Source organism: Sorex fumeus, unplaced genomic scaffold (assembly GCF_029834395.1).
Source record: "Sorex fumeus unplaced genomic scaffold, SorFum_2.1 ptg000061l, whole genome shotgun sequence".
NCBI lineage: Eukaryota > Metazoa > Chordata > Mammalia > Eulipotyphla > Soricidae > Sorex > Sorex fumeus.
The window spans coordinates 32649259-32673421 of NW_026606118.1; the positions used below are offsets into that span (position 1 = coordinate 32649259).

The following is a 24163-nucleotide window of genomic DNA, read 5'->3' on the forward strand; positions in this document are numbered from 1 at the left end:
CCTGCCGCTCCCACCACCCCCGGCTCAAAACTGCTGGCCACAAGGCTCCCGTGCGGCCACCATCTTTCTTTCCAGAGAGGAGCGGGCGAGCAGGACAACACCCTTTCCCCTCCGGGCAGGCATACTGGCGTGGTTTAACACATAGTCCATTTGCTTTTCTGCTCCAAGCGGGTGGCTCTCTGTGCTAAGTCCTTGTGCCTCCGGGGCCGTGGCCATGCCGGAGAGACGCTCGTGGGGGGCAGCTGGCGACCTCGGTCGGGCGTGAAGGACGGCCCATTACGCCCCCCTTCCCATGAGGTCCCTGCCGCTCCCACCACCCCTGGCTCAAACCTGCTGTCCACAAGGCTCCCGTGCGGCCGCCATCTTTTCTAGTTTGTACATTTCTAGTGAAACTATGGTGAAATTTTATTTGGCAAGTAAGGGTTAGATCACATCCAACAATGCTCAGTGTTGACTCCAGGTGATGCTTAGGGTACCATAAGGTATAGCACTGTAGCACTGTCCTCCCATTGTTCATCAATTTGAACAGTGAGTACCAGTAACGTCTCCATTGTGAGACTTATTGTTATTGTTTTTGTCATATCGAATATGCCACAGGGAGTTAGCCAGGCTCTGCTGTGCAGGCGGAATATTCTCGGCAGCTTGCTGGGCTCTCCGAGAGGGGTGGAGGAATTGAACCCAGGTTGGCCATGTGCAAGGCAAACGCCCTACCCACTGTGCTATCGCTTCAGGGATACAACAGGAGGTTAGTGCTATGGTGCAGTGCAGTGCTCAAAAACTGTAAATTACGCCAGGGATAAAACTTGCCCTGAATGCAGGAGTAGCTTGCATTCAGGGGAAGTACCTTAGTCTCTGTACTATCTCTCTAACCCGTGTTAAATTCTAAAGTATTAGTGATTTGCTTAAACAAAAATGTAATCTCTCAATTTTCAAAGGACTAACAGAGAAAAGGTCAAGATTTTGCTAATCAACAATGTCTATACAAATGCTGACAACTTCTTCATTCTGCCACTTCCATACTTAAATAATTCTTAATGAATTTAATTTTAATTGTCTCTCCTTTTTCCAAATTGACATAAAAAATAAAGATTAACAAAAAAGTTATATTTAAGTTATTTAAGACAATGCATAAATTATTATGCATTGTCTAATATATCGATCTACTACCAAACACAGATGGTACAGATAAGTCATGAGTGTTATTAGCAAACACATATTTTAGCTATATACTTGAAAAGAGGAGAAAACCAATGAGTTTATATGATTCGCAAGTTAAATACTGTACTCTCCTTGCCAATTTATATATTTAAGTGGGATATTATAAGGACTGTAAAGGCAATATTATTTTTTATAAAACTTACTTAAGAGTCAAAGATTTCATTTAATAAGTTTCTTATATATTTATCACAAAGTTTCCATTTTCCTCTGTAATAAAATTGAAGATCTGATAGCCATTTGTTTCTAATATTCTAAATACAACCGCCCTCCAAAACCAAAACCTCAAGAAGGAAATAAAAAGAATATATATCTAGATAATAGAGTTTAAGGCAGAATATTTGTGTGCATATATGAAACATTTTTTACTCTCTTCTAAAATTTTAGCTTAATCTATAATGTAAAATCTAACACAATGAGAAATATAGCTATATAGATTTTGCTTGGTATAAATTAAATGATCAACTTATAATGGAAAAGAGGCATACATAGAAGTTCTTTACTCCATCTTCTGTTAAAAAATACTATCTTCAACTTTAACTGATTTGATTACAAACAATTTTCTATATAAATTCAATGCCTTGTTTATGTAGGAAATGTCTACCTTGTTGGATTACATATGTATCCACTGATTTTCCCTTACCTTTTCTCATTTAATGATTTTTAACATAATAAGTCATATGTGGTAATTCACTGGCTCTAAAAATTAAAAACCTTAATTCTTCTCTTGGCATGCTAGATTTATAGGGATTTATAATTGTATGAGTTATCAATTTTTAATTTTTGTCTTATTAATTAAAATTTAATTTCAGCTTAACATCTGTACCTGATAAAACAAGTTTATAGTGTACAGCATATATTTTATGTATGTATTTTAAATCATATTTTTAAGAAAAATGTGATAGGAATATAATTTTAAACAGAGCAAAAGATTAAGCAAACCAAAAATAATGAAAAGTCAAAATATGTGCACTGTGCAAAAACATGGTCACATAGATTTTGCCTTGTGTAAACTTCATCCTGTGTCTGTGGGTTTTAACATATTTCCACGGCTTTAAATAGGAAAACATCTTAAAGCTCAACCCATGGGAAACCCAAGCTTGATTAGTTTTCCCTTTTACTACAGCCTGCAGAGTGTAAAACACAGCACATCAGAATTGAATTTGTCATCTCCAGACCTCACAGGAATTTTAGGAACTAAATAGTTAGGAAGCCATCCTGGTACTTCTCTTTGCTTTAATCAAAGTCGAAGTTTCAATTTAAACATTCAGGAAATCTCCCTTATTTAAAGCAATCAACTCGTTGCTGACAGGGTCTGGCCTTACTGTGTTTAATTTTTTGGCATCAAGCAAAATTTGATTGGTCACAGCCAGTGCATGAAGAGTCCTCTCTTCCCCTTGAAAATAGAGAAGAATTCCAGATCTTTGCTATGTCCGACATAAGTCTCAAGATATTGATTCATTTTCTAATCAGCAAAACATTGGCAAAAATTTCAACTGGAAAATGGAACTCTTATTTAAGACCTGTGAGAGGTTCCAGAGCCAACCAACCATTCCAACTGCTAGCTACTCAGCTGTAAAATAATATTCTAAGGCAATATTCGTCAAGCTTCTTTATTCCTCTGATTTGGCCTACTTTTGTCACACTTTTGGAAATCTATGGAAAATCACTAACCTGCATTTTATTTTCAAGGATAAAGCTTATTGTACATCAAGCAGAAAGCATATATAGTGAAACATGAATTGTAGCGTTTTAAAAGCTAAGCGACCAGAAAGTCACAGGAAAACTTTTTTAAGAAATAATCTTACAGGATGTAGGCATGGAGATAAAGTAGCAACAGATTTAGCCGTAGAAGTAGAAATTGAGATAGAAACAGGCAATCACTAGTTCTCTTAAGATAGTGGGTACTGAATGTCAGAGAGATAATACAGGGGGTAGGGCATTTGCCTTGCACACCACTAACCCAGGTTCAGTTCTTGGCACCCCATATGGTCCCTGAAGGCAGAGCCAGGAGCAAGCCCAGAACACAGCTAGGTGAGGCCCAAAACTCAAAAATATTTAAGTTAAAAAGTGAGTGCTGTAGAGATAGTACAACAGGTAGAGCGCTTGTGTTGCTCACAGCTGATCTGGGATTGATCCCTAGTGCCACATATGGTCCCTGAAGCACTATGACGAATGACCCCTATTTACAGAGTCAGGATTAATCCCTGAGCCCTGCTGGGTGTGCTTCACTCCAAGAAAATGTTGAAAGAAAAATAAAACTAAATCAATTGAGAGACTGCCCCCGCGCCTCGGTGTTCCTTCCCGGAGTCCCTTGGAGGGGAGCGGGTTGAGCTTTCCTCCCCGCCCCGGCCAGGGCTACGGCAGCCGGAGACCTCCAGGACCAGCCACCGCCATGCCGAGACCACTCTCCGCACACCTGAAGGTACTGGCAGAGGGACAAAGCCACGCGGGTTCCGGGGCCGAGACCTCCAAGCCTACTCGAATTGGAGTCGAGCATCTTCCACCCAGATCCTCCAAATTCCAGTAGGCGGGGGTCACACCCACCACCTGGCCCCCTGGCGCCGTGTAATCCCATCAGCGGCCAAGACTCAGAGACTATAAAATCCAGATCCCGGACGAGAGCAGTGCAGTCTCTGCCCCCGCGCCTCGGTGTTCCTTCCCGGAGTCCCTTGGAGGGGAGCGGGTTGAGACTATAAAATCCAGATCCCGGAACCGCGCGGCCGCGAATCTTATTATCTCATTCCTACTTTGGACAAACTTGCAGGCTGTCGAATGTAGGCTTGGACAAACTTGCAGGCTGTCGAATGTAGCCTGCCCACAGGGAAGCGTCTGGCAAACTCCCCGTGGCCTACCAAATATGCCAAATACCAGTAACAATGATGGGTCTCATTCTCCTAAAGAGCCCTGAATAAAATCTCAGGGCTAGGATGAAAGAGACGTTACTGGGGCCTGCTCGAGGCAATCGACGATTAACAGGATGATGAAATGAAAATGAAAAAAAAAATCAATTGAAGATCATTAAAACTCTAAGATATAAAGCATCCTGTTAAGTTTTTTAAATTATTCCATTTATTCTTGGTTTCTTCTTAAAGGCACAGAAACATATTGCTAAAATTGTTCACTGAATATTCCACTAAATTTGCCACTAAGATTTGCAAACCTCTTACAATTACCCAATAATCTCTTCTTACCCACTGTCTACTGTCCTCCCATTGTTCATTGATTTGCTTGACGGGGCCCAATAACGTCTCCATTTTAAGACTTCTTGTTACTGTGTTTGGCATATCAAATACGTCAAGGGTAGCTTCCCAGGCTTTGCCACCCGGGCGAGATACTCTTGGTAGCTTGCTGGGCCCTCCGAGAGGGGTGGACTAATCGAACCCGGCTCGGCAGTGCTGGCTGCAGCGCTAGGCAAATTCCTTACTGCTGTGCTATTGCTCCAGTCAATTGCTTCTTTAAAAAAAAAAAAAAAGTTAAGGGGCCCGAGAGATAGCACAGTGAAGAGGGCGTTTGCCTTGCATGCAGGCAACCTGGGTTCGATCCCTGGCATCCCATATGGTCCCCTGAGCCCCACAAGGAGTCATTGCTGAGTGCAGAGACAGGAGTAACCCCAGAGCATCACCGGATGTGACTCCAAAAGCCAAAAACAAAAAAAGTTAAGATGTGACAAATAATGTAGATAGAAAATTCATTAGTTTTTCAGTGAAAATTATGTAGAAGTTATAGAAGTTATTATGTACAAACATCCTAAAGCTTTTTAGGCTGTGCTTTTACTTTTAGCACTCTGTACTGTTACAAAGAAAAATTTTGGTTTTTTTTTTAATTTTTTAAAAATTTTATTAGCGAATCACCACGAGGTACAATTATAGGCTTACAAACTTTTGTGCTTGCATTTCAGTCATACAATGATCACGTACCCATCCCTCCACTAGTGCCCATTTTCCACCACCAATGGTCCCAGCATCCCTCCTAGCATCCCCACCCCATCCCTTCCATCCTACTCCGCCTCTGTGGCAGGGCATTCCCTCTCTCTCTCTCTCTCTCTCTCTCTCTCTCTCTCTCTCTCTCTCTCTCTCTGAAAAAGTTTTTTAAATTGCAATAAAAATATGTTTACAAATGTTTTTTAAATGCATGACAAAATTTTAAAGTACATGTAAACTTAGAATCCATATAAGATTTTGTTATTTCACAGAAAACTGGGTCTTAGTTTGCATAAACTGCTATGTATTGGGTGAATTAAATTGGTTTGCATACACTGCATAGACTGGGTGAATTAAATATTAGAAATTATTAGTGAATCACCACGACATACAATTACAGGCTTACAAACTTCTGTGCTAGCATTTCAGTCATACAATGATCAAGTACCCATCCCTCCACCAGTGCCCATTTTCCACCACCAATGGTCCCAGCATCCCTCCTACCACCCCCACCCCATCCCTTCCACCCTACTCCGCCTCTGCGGCAGGGCATCTCTCTCTCTCTCTCTCTCTCTCTCTCTCTCTCTCTCTCTCAGAAAAAGTTTTTTAAATTGCAATAAAAATATGCTTACACATGTTTTTTAAATGCATGACAAAATTTTAAAGTACATGTAAAATTAGAATCCATGTAAGATTTTGTTATTTCACAGAAAACTGTTTGGGTCTTAGTATTAGTTCGCATAGACTGCTATGTATTGGGTGAATTAAATTAGTTTGCATAGACTGCATAGACTGGGTGAATTAAATATTATAAATTACTCTATCTTGTTTCTGAAAATCCTAGGTCAAGGTGCAGAATGTGACTTTCTAGTGAGAAGTCTTTGTGTGTCACTTTGTGAAGAATTCTATTATCATGTGGCTTTTCCTTTGTTGTGCAAGTAAAGGTAGAGAAAAGAGAGAGCTCTTTGATATTTCTTCTTATAGGGCATTAATCCTATCATAGCAGGAACACACGTCTCCTTCTCATCTAAGTCTAATTACCAGGTTATAGATTCTATCTCCCAATATAGTCACTTGGAGTGTCAGACCTTTGATAAATCAATTTGCCAAGGACAAAATTAAGTTCACAAAAGCCTATTAACAATATATCAGATATTTGTGCTATCCTCATAGAATTTTCTTTTCATTATGAACTCACAAATTCACATAAACCTTCTTTCACTAAATAAATACACAAATATAATGAGGATTTTTTTAAAAATCATAAAGATTAATCTCTATATTTTTATGGGTTGCTGATAAGAGAATTTGATGTATTACTGAAAAATTAATTTTTATTCATTTTAAACATATTATACTTCAGGTAAGATGGTGACTACACAACTACCATTAATTAGTATTAATTAATAACAAATATATGGGTCTGATATACAAAGTTACTGTACCTCACTACCACCACGTGCCCATGAACTTCTACCACTTATGACTTCACTAGTCTGTCATCATTTAACCTTTAGGTACTGTAACTGATGAAACCAAACACTATTTAACAAGCACTTCCACTCGTGTTTGAATTAAAATCTTATTTTATACAACAATTACATTGTGTAATTCTGAATCTCTGAAATTTACTTAGAACAGTTGTATAACTGATTTTAGAATTTTAGAGGGTGGGGAATACTTTTTCCTTTGAACATCAAGACTATATATATAATATATATATATATAGTAATTGTCTGAATAAAATGGAAAAAAGTGTTAGACATTTTTGGTACAGTGACATGCCTACTACACTTTCAGTTTTCAACCATGGCATACCACAGCTCAAAACCCAAGGGCAAAGAACTCACTTAACTAAGATACATGCCATACATCACAAAAAATGTGTCTGCTTTTACTGAAAGATGATGTAATATTTAAGGCAAGTATATTGTGTTACTGGATTTTCTGTATTTTTTCCTTATAACTGTCACAATTTGGATATGATAAGTGAGGACAACTATTTGATATACTGTATTTTATTTCCTAGTCATGCATCATTTGAGCCAGCATTTCTCCCAAGTGTGGTCCAGAGAGCCCTGGGGGCCCTCTGGTTAGTCTATAATGCTTCACAGAGAGGAAGAATTTGACTGGTGCAGGGGTATTGAGCAGAGAGTGATTGCTGCAGAAAGCAACTGAAGTCCTGGTAATTGGTACCCACAAAAGGAGGCCAAAGAGCAGAAGCCTGACAAGCCTAAAATGTAAAGATTTATCACTCAGGTTTCATGGATAGAGGGCAAAAATGAGATGATTAAGTCTAAAGACTACTTCTCTATCCCACAGCTGAATTTCCTTTATTTTGAAAAATCCCAGGAAAACCACCATTAATTCTCGAGCCTTTTTTCTTTTCGTTTGTTCCCCATGTCACAACAGTCACTCACTCAAAATTTGTTAGAGCACATTCTTCAAACATCCTCCTTCCACTTTGCCACCAAAGGATAAGATCTTGTCCCACACAACTGCTTTGCTCCTTATGGGTAGAAGGAATTCAGAGTATTAAAAGTTCCAATTACAGAAGTCCATAGCTGTCCAATATTCGTATACTGCTCTGAGATTACCACTATCTATTGGTTCTTTTCTTTTAGTTCTGGCAATAGAAATTAGCTTGTGACTTCCTGTCAAAATAGCAGAAGCTCCATCAGGGCAAAGCATTTAAGTTAAGGCAACTTAACTTAATGCTGCACATTGGTATTTTCATTCACAGTGAATACTTTGCTTCTCTACCAACTGGTCATGAGACTATATTAAATGGCTTTTGTTCTGCAGTAAAAAGTGGTTCTCAAACAATTTCTACAATTTTTAAAAATATTTTACTTTAATAAATGTCATAATTGATCCAATGGCACTTTAAATGCAAAGTAAAAAAAGAAGAAGAAGGAGAAGAAAAAAAGAATCAGTTAAACATTGAAATCTCCCCATCTGCCTATTCATTGCAATACTCATTTTGCGGTAGTACTATACACAGAGCACCTTACATGAACATATAAGCCACTGCATATATAAGGATCTATGTCTAGGTATCTTTATTTATCTACCTACCAAATTCTCGTGAATCTATCATCTATTTTTTGTTTGCTTCATTGTAAAGCATGCAATGCATTGTCCCAGATGCTCTAGTTCAATGTGAATTTTAGTAATTTTTGGAGTCCCTTATTTTTCACTGGAGAATCATAGTATTTTGTTTTCTCTGTAGAACTAGCATCATTTAAAAATAGCATAATGTGTCTAATACTATCAGATTGACACCTTCTACCTCTGTCCAGTGGGCCTTGGCCACAGAGAATCAGACAAACACATAAAGAAGGAAACAAACACACATGGACTGTCCAAGCTTTGGAGTTGACTGGGCAGTCATCAGGGATCTCAATACCATATACTCCCACCTCCAGCTCCCACATATGAGCCACTATTTAAATTGATGGAGACATTAAGGATAGTTAGAAGCACATCAACATTCAATAGGTCCACGAGGAGAAGAGGCTGGGGATTTCACGTCGCCAATCAGCAAGCACCCTTAAACTGTTGAGTAGTCTTAAAAGTTTCCTATTTTCCTGGGTGCATATTTGCAAACCCTTTGTTGTCTAAACCCTAAGATGTTTTGCTCAGGGGAATATCCTAACCTTGGGACTTTTTTGTTAGGGGGATATTTCCCACAATAATGGAACCGGCTGAGACAGTACAGGGTAGGTTGCTAGTTTTATCCTAAATGGCACCCCAAACATGGTCAAGAGTGATCACCGAACACAGAGCCAGGAGTACACAATTCTCCAGCTCCATCCGAGTGGCAAGCTTCCTACTGAAGAACACTCCCCATGTTCTTTCTATTGTCTTCAGGCATTTGTTATTCCCCTATTATGTTTATTTATACTCACTTATAGGAAAGATAATTTACTTTTGAAGGGGTGTGGAAAGCACTTTTGAAACATATACAATGTTTCAATGATAGTTAATTGAAGTAAACCAATAGTGCTTCAATTAAAAAAAGAATTGTAGCACTGTAGCACTGTCCTCCCATTGTTTATTGATTGTTGGGGTGGGTACCAGTAACGTCTCCATTGTGAGACTTGTTGTTACTGGGTGGTTTTTTTTTTTTTTGGCATATTGAATATGCCGTGGGGAGCTTGCCAGGCTCTGCTGTGCGGGTGGGATACTTTCGATAGCTTGCCGGAACTCTCCGAGAGAGGTGGAAGAATCAAACCTCGGTCGGCCACTTGCAATGCAAACGCCCTACCCACTGTGCTATTGCTCCAGCTCACAAAAAAGAAAGAATTATGGAGCTTAATTCAATAAAAAAAGAATCAACAAGCAGCCGAACCATTCTCAGCAGATAATGTCCCTGTTGGATCTGGAACTGGCAGATTCCCCTTCCATCAGGCTAAGCCCAGCAGCCATATAAACATACCCAGTTCCCCAGTTCCTGAAGTGCTCAGGCATATATGCAGCTGCTGGAAACCTCCAAATTTTTTGGTTCTAACAGCCCAGTAAGAGCACAGAAAATTTGATAGAGATAAGATATAGAACCTCATCAAACTGAATGAGTGGAAACAATAACACAGAGGGTTCAACCAGCAACAACCAACTCAGCAAATCCGCTGACAATGACTTTAATAACACCATTATGAGATATAGCAATCAGTTATCACAAATTGGCTCTTACTGATCTGTTTTCTGGTAATTCTATTTGCTATTTTGTTGTAGTAAATAATATGAAGTAAATTTGTTATGTACTTGCTAATGGGGGTAGGAAGGAAAACGGGGAACATTGGTGGAGAGAAGTCACACCAATAGTGAGACCGGTCTTGGGACATTAGTATTCCTGAAACAACTATATTGTGAATAACTTTTTAAATAAAAAAGAATGAATTAAAACTAAATTTTATTTATAATTTAGTCTAAAGTTTTGAATAGGACATTTATTTTAATATTTTATTTTCACCAGCCACTACCATGCTGAGACCACTCTCCACACACATGAAGGTACTGCGAGAGGGACAAAGTCACGCGGGTTCCGGGGCCGAGATCTCCAAGCCTACTCGGATTTGGGCCGAGCATCCTCCACCCAGATCCTCCAAATTCCAGTAGGCGGGGGTCACACCCACCAACTGGCCCCCTGGCGCCGTGTAATCCCATCAATGGCCAAGACTTGGAGACTATAAAAACCAGCTCCCAGAACCGTGCGGCCGCGAATACATCTTATTATGACAACTTATTATCTCATTCCTACTTTAGACAAACTGGCAGGTTACCGAAAGTAGCCTGCCCACATGGCAGAGTCTGGCAAACTCCCCGTGGCGTACCCAATATGCCAAATACCAGTAACAATGATGGGTCTCATTCTCCTAAAGAGCCTTGAATATAATCTCAGGGCTAGGATGAAGGAGACGTTACTGGGGCCTGCTCGAGGCAATCGATGAATAACAGGATGATTTAATTGATTGATTGATTGATTTTCACGAACATTTGCCACTTTTAATTTAAAAAATAGAGTTTAAGTGTTTATATAATTTTGGAGAAATTAAAGCGTATGTTATTTTTCTGCTTGATGTCTCTCTAAAAGTCTTTTTCCTAGTTATTTCATTGTAACTCATTGGATCTTAAATCACTTGAGAAGCTATTTCTTTTTTTTTTGTCTGTCAAAGAAAATTTATTTTCATTATTAATACACATTATTTTACCATCTTCTTGAATTTAAAATTATATTGTGTCATCAACTTGTTATATTTCAATGGTGCAAAAATTATTTTGTTTCCAATTTCCCTCTTTTGCTGTATTGTTGCAAGATCTTTTTCTACTGATCTTTCTGAATAACTTTCCATAGTCAGAGAGACAGTACAGTGGGGAGGGCACTTGTCTTTTATGTGGCAAACCAGGTTTGATCCCCAGGACCCCAAGTGGTGCCCTGAGCCCCTCCAAGAGTGTCTCCCGAGTGCAGAGCCAGAAGTAAGTCCTGAGTACCTCCAGGTATGGCCCGAAAACAAACAAACAAGCTTTCCAGAAGCTACATGATATGAAAGTTCAGACCCTATAGCCATTCTTTTGTGGTATTCCATAAGAATGGAATTATGCAGATTCACTATTGTACCCGCTTAAGCATAAGTGCCATCTCATTATACTCTCTTCTATATCAACTATTGTTTTTTCTTTTTTTTTTTAAATTGCATTTCATTTTGAGAATATTATTTTTTCCCTTTATTTTATTTTATTTTTTTTAAAGTTGTAGATTTACAATTTTTTGTGCTTTGGTTTCAATCATACAATGATCAGATACCCATCCCTCCACCAGTGCCCATCTTCCACCACCATGGATAATATCCCTCCCACCCCCATCCCCCCATCCCCCCTGTCTCTGTGGCAGGGCAATCCCCTGTGTTCTCTCTCTCCTTTTGGGTGTTGTGGTCTGCAAAAGAGGCATTGAGTGGCAAACATGTTCAGTCCATAGTCTACTTTCGACATGCATCTCCCCTCCTGGGAGGATCCTCCAAACATCCTTTATTTGGTGCTCCCTTCTCTATCTGAACTGCCCGTTCCTCTAGGATACCCGGCTGGCCTCTAAGTTATGGAGTAATCCTCCTGGTGCTGATCTCAGCTATTCTTGGGTATTAATCTCATACTTTGTTACTTTATATCCCCCAGATGAATGCAATCTTTCTATGTCTATCCCTCTCTTTCTGACTCATTTCGCTTAGCATGATACTTTCCATATTGTACCACTTGTATGTAAATTTCATGACTTCATCTTTTCTAAGAGCTACATAGTACTCCATTGTGTAGATGTACCAAAGTTTCTTTAACCAGTCATCTGTTCTTGGGCATTCAGGTTTCTTCCAGTTTCTGGCTATTGTAAAGAGTGCTGCAATGAACAAACAAGTGCAGATGTCACTTCGACTATACATTTTTGCCTCTCTGGGATATATTCCCAGGAGTGGTATTGCTGGGTCAAATGGGAGCTCAATTTCTAATTTTTTGAGAATCGTCCATACTGTTTTCCAGAAGGGCTGAACCAGTGGACATTCCCACCAACAGTGAAGGAGTGTCCCTTTCTCGCCACATCCACGCCAGCATCGGTTGCTTTTGTTCTTTTGAATGTGGGCCAGTCTCTGAGGTGTGAGATGGTATCTCATTGTGGTTTTGATCTGCATCTCCCTGATGATTAATGATGTAGAGCATTTTCTCATGTGCTTTTTTGCCATTCGGATTTCTTCTTTGAGAAAGTTTCTGTTCATTTCATTGCCCCATTTTTGGATGGGGTTGGATGTTTTCTTCTTGTGGAGTTTAACCAGTATTTTGTATATCCTGGATATCAACCCCTTGTCAGATAAAGGTGCAAGTAATGTGAAGTGGAGTAAGGAAAGCCTCTTTAATAAATTGTGTTGGCATCACTGGACGGCTACATGCAAAAAAATAGGCTCAGAACTCTGCCTAACACCATGTACAAAAGTAAGATCAAAATGGATTAAAGACCTCAACATCAGACCAGAAACCATAAGGTACATTGAAGATAAAGTTGGCAAAACCCTCCATGACATTGAAGCTAATGGTATCTTCAAAGATGCCACGCCACTGTCTGAGCAAGTGAAAACAGAGATAGATAAATGGGACTATCTTAAACTAAGAAGCTTCTGCACCTCCAAAGAAACAGTGACCAAAATACAAAGACAGTCTACAGAATGGGAAAGGATATTCACCGAGAAGCTATTTCTTGATGTAGAGTTGTATTGCTTATAAACAACAGTTTGCATTGAAGAATATTCTTAGGCACAAATTTTCCCACTTATCATGGCATATGGGCTGGAGCGATAGCAAAGCGGTCGGGCATTTGCCTTGCACGCAGCCAAGATGGCCGACCCGAGTTCGATTCCTCCGCCCCTCTCGGAGAGCCCAGCAAGCTACCGAGAGTATTCGATATGCCAAACACAGTAACAACAAAGTCTCCAATGGAGACGTTACTGGGCCCGCTCGAGCAAATCAATGATCAACGGGAGGGCCTTTACCTTTACCTTTACCTTATCATGGCATATCAAGCAAGAGTATTTCTGTTATAAGTCAAAGAAATGTTGCTATGACATAGTACAGTGTATAAGGCAGTTTTGTTGCATGCAGCAAATACAGGTTCATTCCCCAGCATCACAGATGGTGCCCTAAATGCTGCCAGGAATAATTCCTGAGTACAGAGCAAGGAATAAGCCTTGAGCACAGACATATGTGGCCCAAACCCTATACATTAGCACCCCTGAAATAAATGCTGACTTGCAATGGAAACCTTGTTGGTTTAAAATGGCAGAGTTTTTCTGGGTTATTTTCGTTGTTATTTGTTTATTTGTTTGTTTGCTTGCTTGCTTTTGCTTTTTTAAAATAGAATAAAAATTCCAGAAGTGTGTGAGTGCAGGCAGTTTCAGCTTTTCAAAGATGCAGATTCATGTACTATCTTTCCAGATAAAATTCTCACTGAACTTTAGTCCTCATTCCTGTCACTTTATGATCACGGATGTCAATCACATATTTAGGACTCATAGCCACAGACCAGACAAGAGGCAAGAGTAGACTACAGCAGACTTCTAGTTTACAGACACTAATACGAAACACTGCATCTCCAAAGGAGAATCACTTCACTTAAACACTTAACTTCCCGTTAGTCTTCGATTTGCTCAAGCGGGCACCAGTAATGTCTCCATTTGTCCCTGTTGCGTGCTAGTGTAGCCCAATGGCATCTGTTCGCTCTCGGAACATGAAGGGCCTCAAACCTATCGTTCATGATCTTGACGAAGAAGTCTGACCATCTGGTAGGTGGGCGGCCACGCGGTCTTTTGACATCCCATGGAATCCAGTCCGTAACAGCTCTAGTCCAGCGGTCGTCTTTAAATCTCATTACGTGACCAGCCCATCTGATTTTCGACACCTTGGCAAATGAGACAGTGTCCCTGATTCTTGATCATCGACGGATGTCAGAACTCCAGATTCTTTCTCTCATTTGAGTGAAACGTGATAGTCCAAGCATAGCTCTTTCTATTCTTCTTTGGGAGACCTGAATAGCGTTCTCATCCTGTTTACATAGGGCCCAGTCTCTGAGGCATATGTTAATGCAGGAAGAACAGTGGAATCAAAGAGATGTGCCCGGAGCCGGAGGTTCTTCGTCCTCTTAGCTATTTCTTCAACGTTCTTGAAGGCGTTCCAAGCCGCTCTCTTCCTCCTGCTCAGCTCGGGTGCCAGGTCATTTGTCATGTTGACCTCTCGACCTAGGTACACATAGCTGTTGCATTCGGAGATGGTCGTTCCATTGAGAGCGAATGGGGCATCAGGAACGAGGCTGTTTCTCATAAACATTGTCTTCGTAAGATTCAGCTGTAGGAGAAAGGAGAAAGCAAAAAATATATAGGAATGAAAATGACATTGTTGTAGCTGACCGTCAGTGTTTAAATGGGTAATTTACTGCTTGTAAATATTTTTATGTCTTTTCAAGTAACTTTTGCTGAAAAAGTCCTAATTCTTCATTAAATACTATGTCTAGCCCTGAGTTCCTGATAGTTCACTGCTGCAGTCCTGTCTCCATTTTTGTCCTATCATCCAGTCTAATAGTTTCAACTCATTTCCTTCTTTAGAATGTCTTTATTTGTTATTGATGTTGTTTGGGAACACACCCAGTGGTGCTCGAGGTTATTCCTGGCCCTCCACTCAGGAATCAACCCTGGTAGTGTTTGAGGAACCAGTTGCAATGCTAGGGATCGAACCCCAGGTCAGCCATGTGCAAGGCAAACAACCCACCTGCTGTACTATCTCTCCAGTCCCTCAGAACACCTTTGAGTTTATAAAATAAGACAAAGACTTTTTTAGTTCTTCATTTTCACAGAAAACATCAGTCATTACTCTACAAATATGTGCACCAATTAGAAGGAAATATAGAAAGCTACTTATCGTTGCCATTTGAACTTGGAACTTTTGCAAATGTTGATGATTGTTTCACCCAGACTAAGTAGATCAGAAATATTTTCTTTATATTACTGAATACAAAAGATACATTTGATATGACATAAAGTATCACTTAATCACTTAATCACAACTTCCTGTTAATCATTGATTTGTTCGAGCAGGCGCCAGTAATGTCTCCATTTGTCCCTGTCGCATGCTAATGTAGCCCAATGGCATCTGTTCTCTCTAGGAATATGAAGAGCCTCAAACCGATCGTTCATGATCTTGATGAAGAAGTCTGACCATCTGGCAGGTGGGCGGCCACACGGTCTTTTGACATCAGGTGGGATCCAGTCGGTAACAGATCTAGTCCAGCGGTCGTCTTTAAATCTCATTACGTGACCAGCCCATCTGATTTTTGACACCTTGGCAAACGAGACAGCGTCCCTGATTCTTGATCGTAGATGGATGTTAGAACTCCGCTTTCTTTCTTTCATTTGAGTGAAACATGATATTCCAAGCATAGCTCTTTCAATTCTTCTTTTGGAGACCTGAATTGCCTTCTCATCCTGTTTGCGTAGGGCCCAGGTCTTTGAGGCATATGTTAATGCAGGAAGAACAGTGGAATCAAAGAGATGTGCCCGGAGCTGGAGGATCTTCATCCTCTTAGCTATTTCTTTGACGTTCTTGAAGGCATTCCAAGCCTCTCTGCGCAGCTCGGGTGCCAGGTCATTTGTCATGTTGACTTCTCGACCTAGGTACACATAGCTGTTGCATTGGGAGATGGTCGTTCCGTTGAGAGCGAATGGGGTGTCAGGAACAAGGCTGTTTCTCATAAACATTGTCTTCGTAAGATTCAGCTGTAGTCCTACCTTTCCACACTCATGGTCAAAGTCGGCCAGCATTTGTGCTGCTTGGCTGATGTTTGGTGTTATTAAAACAATGTCATCAGCAAAGCGGAGGTGGTGTAGTTGCCGACCATCTATCTTCACTCCCATTCCTTCCCATTCCAGTTGTCGCATGATGTTCTCGAGGGTGGCACTGAAGAGTTTCGGTGAAATGGTATCACCCTGCCGAACCCCTCTCTTGACATCAACGATCACTTCTTTGTAGAATGGTGAGATACTGGTAGTGAATCCGCAATACAGCTCACGGAGGATCTTCTACTGTTCAAGAAGGGAGACATCCATGACATTGGCAACTATCGCCCGATCTGCCTATTGTCTGTCATCTACAAGTTGTTCACTCGAGTCATCCTAAATAGGACTGGCAGAACACTTGATGAAGGACAACCATGCGAGCAAGCCGGGTTCCGCAAAGGATTCAGCACCATCGACCATATCCACAGGATAACCAAGTTCATTGAGGTTTCTCGGGAGTTCAAGATGCCGCTCTGTCTAACGTTCATTTATTTAAAGAAGGCCTTTGATTCTGTTGAGATGGAATTGGTCATTGAAGCCCTAGCCAATCAGGGCATTCAAGCCCAATACATAAAGTATCAATTTTATAAATAAAAATATATAATACAGATGTACAGTATAGTTGCACAAAATAAGAAAAATAGGGAAAAATGGATATGTAAATTTTTATTATAAGATACTTTAGCTGATAGGAAGGAAAAAAGGAAGAAAAAATTATATTTCTTTATTATTTCAGTTTATAATACAAGAACAGAATAGTTATTTAAAAGTGATAAAATTAAAAGTTCAAAGAATAATTTAAATTATTCATTTTTGTAAGTGATGCACTTACTATATAATAAGATTTTAAGAGTTCATGAATAAAGCATCAATTGGACAATTGGAGTGGTCTGAAATAAGTAGAGCAAGTTAGTATCTTCTATTTCGTATTATGGGTTTGTGCATGTATGTGTGTGTCTGTGTGTTTGTGTGTGTGTGTGTGTGTTGTACAGGAGAGACAGGCTATATCTGGCTGTGTTCAGGGTTTATTCCTGGCTCCATGTTCAGGGATTACTCCCGGAAGTGCTTGGAGGACTATTAATAGTGACAGGGATTGAACCCAGGTCAGCCAAGTGCAGGCAAGCATTTTAACCCCTTTACAATCACTCTGGCCCAGGTTTTTCCATGAGCTGCTCCCTTACCAAAGTAAGATCACAGTAGAACTAAACTGCAGTAAAAACCAATGTTTCAGACACAGCCTCCTGAACTCCCTAGTCTTTTCAATATAAGTCAATTATTTTTAAATGTTCACTGATATTTTAAAGTCAAATTAAAAGAAGATGGCAAGTAATAAAATATATTTTAAAACATAAGACTGCAATAGTCATTCAGGGGCTGGAGCGATAGCACAGCGGGTAGGGCATTTGCCTTGCATGTGGCCAACCCAGGTTCAATTCCAAGCATCCCATATGGTCCCCCCGAGCACCGCCAGGAGTAATCCCTGTGCATTGCTGAGTGTGACCCAAAGAAAAAAAAAGCTCAATGAAATAGTCATGAAATTGAACCATGTTTATTTATCTCATAGACTTGTAAAGATCTTTATCAAAAACAAATCAGACAATAAAACAGAAAAATATTAATTTCTTTTCTCTACAGTTCTGAATTTTTTAGTGTTTCATGGGAATCTAAATTATTTTTAAAAAAACACCTATTTGCCATAGTTTTATTAGAGTGCTCCTTGGTGCTTCTACAGCAGTTCAAAATTTCTTGAATCTTTTACCTCCACGTACAAATAAAATATATATTTAAAAATAAAAAGGTCTGGAGCACAGTACAGCATATAGGATACTTGTTTTGTAGCTACTGACCCAGTATCCTCAGCACCACATATGGTTCCCCAAGTCCTTGAGTGCTCCCTGAGTGTAGAGTCAGGAGTAGGACTTAAACGTTGCTGAGTGTGGCCCCCAAACTACAATAAATAAGTCGTCGTCGATTGCCTCGAGCAGGCCCCAGTAACGTCTCTTTCATCCTAGCCCTGAGATTATATTCACGGCTCTTTAGGAGAATGAGACCCATCATTGTTACTGGTATTTGGCATATTTGGTAGGCCACGGGGGGGTTGCCAGACTCTGCCCTGTGGGCAGGCTACATTCGATAGCCTGCAAGTTTGTCCAAAGTAGGAATGAGATAATAAGATGTCATAAAGAAAAGTTCTGATAAGATGTCGCGCGGCCGCAAATGCGGCCGCGCGGTTCCGGGATCTGGATTTTATAGTCTCTGAGTCTTGGCCGCTGATGGGATTACTTAAGTACTTAAACATAAAAAGTACTTAAACATAAAAAGCTTAGGGATGAGAGAACCCTAAGAATATTGCCAAATAACATTTTATAAGAATATAGTATAGGCAACTTTTTATAAATTAACCTCTTTATAAAGATATTAGAAAATGTTTGTATATATATACATATACATATATATGTATTACTAACAGTAATCATAAACCCCCAAAGAAAATTATATACTAGGGCTAATGCCTATGCTTCTCATTTACTTTCTACTTTTTTCTTGGTCCCCTTCTTTGATCCCGAAATATGAACATGCAAAATCATGAAACTGTAAGTTATGCAAATAGGAATAAGATATTAGATTGGCATGAATCACTGAATTGAAGCAAGGATGATAGCTAAAATGTATTGAACATTTCAAGCACCTAATTAATATATGTGAACATATATATATATACACACATACATATATACAATTTTAATCCTCCCAACAAATCCTCTGTCTAGAAATATTTATAGGAAAATAGACAAAATAATACTATCCTGGCAAAGATGGGTAACTTCATAGGTTCTAGTCTCAAACCATATCAAAAATAAGACAGAAGGAGAGTTAGTTACTTCATCTCTCTGTTTTCCCTCCAGTTGCCTACTAAAGTGATTCCAGAAAAAAAAAAAAGCAGAAACAAACAAAAAAAATCTGAGGCTAGAGCAACAGTACAGCTGTAGGGTGCTTCCCTTGTAAGAGACCCACCCGGCTCCCCAAATGGTTCCCCTAAGTCCTTCAGAAGTCATTTCTGAGTGCAGGGCCAGGAGTGAGCCTTGAGCACCACCAGGTGTGGCCCCAAAACCAAATGATAATAATAATGATTATGATGATGATGGGCTGGAGCGATAGCACAGCAGTTAGGGCGTTTGCCTTGCATGCGGCCAACCCAGCTGACCTGAGTTTGATTCCTTTGCCTTCAATTCCTCTGCCCCTCTTGGAGAGCCCGGCAAGTTACCGAGAGTATCTCGCCTGCATGGCAAAGCCTGGCAAGCTACCCGTGACGTATTTGATATGCCAAACACAGTAACAACAAGTCTCACAATGTTATGGGCCACTCGAGCAAATCGATGAACAAAGGGAGGACAGTGAAAGTGATGATGATGATTAATGATGATGATGGTGATAAAATTTTTAAAAAATTTGCAGCTTGTCATAGTGATCTCAGCTTCAGTACAAAAGCCAGTCATTCCATCCTGATATATCGCAGAAAGTGCTGACGCTGCTTTCTTCAGGTCTGGTGTTGGCAATACTATGAAATTCTTCCATCATGCTTTTTACTTTGAATGAATACTTTGAATTATTGTCTTCATAATTAAGAAATATCTTGAAATAAATTTTCAGTCTGAATATACTCTCAATATACTACATAAATGATAATTACAGTTCAGTTTTGCTTCTAAAAAAGGCTCCAAAGAACAAGGTTGCAATTACTGGCCAATTATTACATCCTCTCTTTTGATTCTGAGTCAAGGAGGGTGAAAAGTTGCAGATAATTTATGCTTGATCATCAATATTGCAAATCACAATGCCCAAAAGGAGGAAGAGACAGAGCGAGAGATACAGAAGAGAGAGAGAGAGAGAGAGAGAGAGAGAGAGAGAGAGAGAGAAAGAGAAAGAAAGTGAAAGGCGACGGGGGGGGATGAGGGGGATGCTGGGACCCGTGGTGATGGATGACGGGCACTGGTGGAGGGATGGGCACTTGATCATTGTATAACTGAAACCCAAGCACAAAATTTGTAAGCCTATAACTGTACCTCATGGTGTTTCACTAATAAAAAAAGAAAAAAAGTGAAAGGAGAAAAGCGTCTGCCATAGAGCGAGGCAGACAGGGGCTGGAGGTGGGGAATGATGGAAGGGAACTTGGGGACACCGGTGCTGGGAAATGTACACTGGTGAAGGGATAGATGTTGGAGTACTGCGTGACTGAAACCCAATCTTGAACAGTTTGTAAGGGTCTATCTCACAGTGATTCAATAAAAAAGTTAAGAAAAATTATACTTGACCAATTAGGAAACTATTATCAGGGTAAATACTTGTGTCTTTAGGAAAAGTTCCAGGATCCTAGTACTGACAATTGTCCCCAGTCCTGATTCACTCTTTCTAGAAGAAATCTCTTAGAATTTCTGAACATGTAGCGAGCAGAAATTCTACCAGATCAACATCTTAATTTATTGTAGTATCTCCAGCAGATCTATTATTAAAAATTTATTTTAAAAGCTATAATAGTTATGGGCCTTACCCATCCACAGGGTAAGTCTGTCGACTCAATTTATAGACTCATAGCCCTCAATCTGAGACTAGAATCTACTTGTTTGCTCCCATTGAGCAAACAATTGACAGTAATCTCTCCAACTTGCTAAGAACAAGCCAAAGTGGAATACTGCCTTTCACCTAGAAACTTCCCACACAACTTTTAGTAGCCATTATAACTATACTCCACTTAAGTCTTCAAGGGCTTGGACTTCCGTAGTACCATGACCAGTTTCAAAAGGAGCATTGAACCGAATGCCTACCAACTTCTAGGTTTTACCTCCTTGACACACCCTGGCACATTGAGTTTTGGACATTTCCAACTCAAAAAAGGAAAGCAAAATCACATGTTAATTTTGGTCTTATGAATATGCTAGAAAATAGGGGGCCTGGAATAGCTGTTTGCTGAAAAACACTGGTCAAAACCACGATGAGACTTTTTTTGAAAAAAAAAATAAGAGGTTACGCAAAGTTCTGGCTCCTTTTGTCTCCCGGCTGCTGTCTCGTATCCCCCTGCACTATTCCAAAGGCCGGAAAGTTTTCTATACACAGGCTCATTTGTGGTCATCATAAAGTAGACTTTCGCCTTTTACCCACTCCCATTGCTTTGTTAAAAATAACATTAATACACATTCATTGTAGGAAATTTTGGGGGAAGAAAAACAGACAAGCATAAAGAAAATAAAAAGTACCCACAGGCCCACCTCTCCATTCACTTTCTTAATAGCTAATCAAAAAGCAAATACAGAGATGAAAAGAGCAGATAAACACCCCAAAGTTTTTGTTTTCTTTTTGCATAGTTTATATCCAAATATTTATTTAGCCAAGGAACTGGCAGAAAAATGACTAAGCAAAAGAACTGCATTTGAATCACAGCATCTTAGAGGCAGAGTAGTCAATCCAAAATCTTACCCAGAAATCTACTTCATGCATCTAAGAGAATGCAAGCCACATTTGGCTCAATGACTCCAAATACACTTTTCCAAGTATTTAACTTGAATATATTAAGTTCTCTTTACCAAGATGCTCTACCTATCATATGTGCCTTCTGCTCTTTGGGCTTATTCAGTACTCTGGAGCAATGTAGGATGAGTTTGACTTCCTTTTGTGTTATGAGAAAAATCAAACATTTAATTCTCTTAAACACTTTTAATTCAAGAGCAAACTCTTTTGGACATTCTATGTTGTATAAACTCTACTTTGCACAAACCCTGGTTCTCAGAACTCTAATTTTGAATAAAAAACTCTAAAGAACTTTTACTTGTGTTACATAACAAAATGATTTCATGCCAAGGGTTATAATATTGATACTAAATATCAATTAATATCAACCTAATAGTCAGAATTTAGTTAAAAACATTTCCTGATAATAATAACTAATTCAACTACACTTGGCTATACCCCTCACTGCAGATATTGGCACAATATTTATTGGCACAACTTTTATTATAATCATTCATAATTAAACAGTTATGTGTCTTCAGAAGATCGAGACTAATATAAACACACATAATGGTCTTCTCCTTTATGGGATATGACTCAGTAGTAGAAAACATTTCCTGGGTTCGTTCTTCAGAAACTAGGAGATAGGGGGAGGCAAACACTCTTCCTTTTCAACCTTTCTTTCATTGTGCACTATTTATTATCCTTTTTTCCCCATGACTAATATACCCAATGAAACTTAGTTTATCTAAATTTGATCCAAATAAGTCCTTAGTTCTCTAAACAAGCATCTATGTATGACTCCGGACTTTTTAAAAAATCCCATCTTTAAGCAAGTATTTTTTGCTATGTACACTTAATAAAGTTCTATGGTATTTGCTGTCAAATGAACCACACCTTTTTTTATTTCAAAACACTTCGTAGAAGGGCCAGAGAGATAAACAAGAGGTAAGCCACATTATCAAGTCTTTTGATCCCTGGAGTCACATGACTCCCAAAGCATTGCTGTGTTCAATCCTGGAGACCTCTGACACCTATCACTGAACCACTGACATAATATAACAAGGCACTGATGTAAAACACAGTTTCATAATATGCTTGGAGCCATTGTGGTTTCTCCTGCCTTCAGGGAAAACCCAGACCCGCACATCCTGGGTAAGCAAGGTCTGGGCGACCTCAGACATGACACTGATGGCATCTCCAGTGCGTTTCCGGTCGATAAAGATAACTCCTGCCAGCCAGCAGGCAGGTCCGGCAGAGCCGGCCCACAGGAGCTCACGCTTGGCAATGGGCACACAGCGGCCTGGCAGAGCCTCCATCATTCCGAGCTCCCTCGGGAGCTCTGATGATTGGAGACGACAACATAGGGCTGGGACAGAGGGAAGTGGTGAGCCCCTCGCACCTCCACTCGGATCCCATACAGGTACTTGACGTGGAGAAGCATCAGGCGCAAGATTTTCATGTTCTCGACGTTGCGTCCTCGCACAGCACACACAGGGATGGCGAGCACAGCCAGGAAGAGGATCCAGCCACTGTAGAAGGCCATTTTGAAGAAGTACTTGGCACTGGGGCTGCAGAACCACAGAGTGGGCAGCAGGAAGAGCAGCAGCAGGAAGAGCAACATCAACACCGTCCATGCCCCTGGCCACAGCTCCATTCTGGCCACCTCAAAGGGGTCAGGGGCCTGGGGGTCTGACCCCCTCCCCAGCCAGGCTGCAGCAGCGGTGGTGGCGGGTGGCTGTGTCTCCGCCTCGGTCAGGGTGTCGGTGCCCAGGGGCGACAGGACTTGGGGGTGTCCTAGCCCCTGCCAGTGGAGGGAAGGTGAGATTGGGAGGCTGGGCCCATAGCGGTAGGAATGGTGGGGGGTTCTCCCCCCAGATCCCTCCCTCCCTCACTACCTGCTGTCTCTGAGGGCTGGGGCTGCTGCTGCCACTACCCCCCCCCCCACCGCTCCCCTCCGCCTGCTGGTTTCCGGGGCTAGAGCGATAGCACAGCGGGTAGGGCGTTTGCCTTGCACGCAGCCAACATGGCCGACTCGAGTTCGATTCCTCCGCCCCTCTCGGAGAGCCCGGCAAGCTACCTCCGCCCCTCTTGGAGAGCCTGGCAAGCTACCAAGCTACCAAGAGTATTCGATATGTCAGACACAGTAACAACAAAGTCTCCAATGGAGACGTTACTGGGCCCGCTCGAGCAAATCGATGATCAACGGGAGGGCCTTTACCTTTACCTTTTTATAATATGCTTACTTCTATTCCAGATCCTTATTTATGCACTTAATTATTTGTCCATTTTTTTAAAATTTTGCCTCCATGTGATTTGGGGTAATTTTCCCCTTTATAGCAAAGGTGACTTAAGGATATGAAATATAACTTACTCTGTAAGTCTTGCCGAGAACTGTATTCAGCATGCAGGGGTTTCATAATAAATATCCTCACTATGATTTATTCAAATAACCTAAGGTTTGTTGCTATAAAGGAAAGAGTGAGGCATGATATTTCAAGAATTTCCATAAAACTAAGACCCATTTGAATTTTCCTTTAAGACAATTGAAGGATTTAAGCTGTTGCTATTTATCAAGATTTTTAAAAGACCAATTTCCTGAGGTTCCGTTGTTACTTTTCTAAGTTCTCCCAGGACACAGTTGCTGAGATTATATTACAT

General features: G+C 40.4%; 1 pseudogene; it reads right to left on the bottom strand.

The window, feature by feature from the left end:
* Positions 1-22539: 22539 nt before the first annotated feature.
* LOC130034745 (1-acyl-sn-glycerol-3-phosphate acyltransferase alpha-like) lies at positions 22540-23369 on the bottom strand (annotated as a pseudogene).
* Positions 23370-24163: the final 794 nt, after the last annotated feature.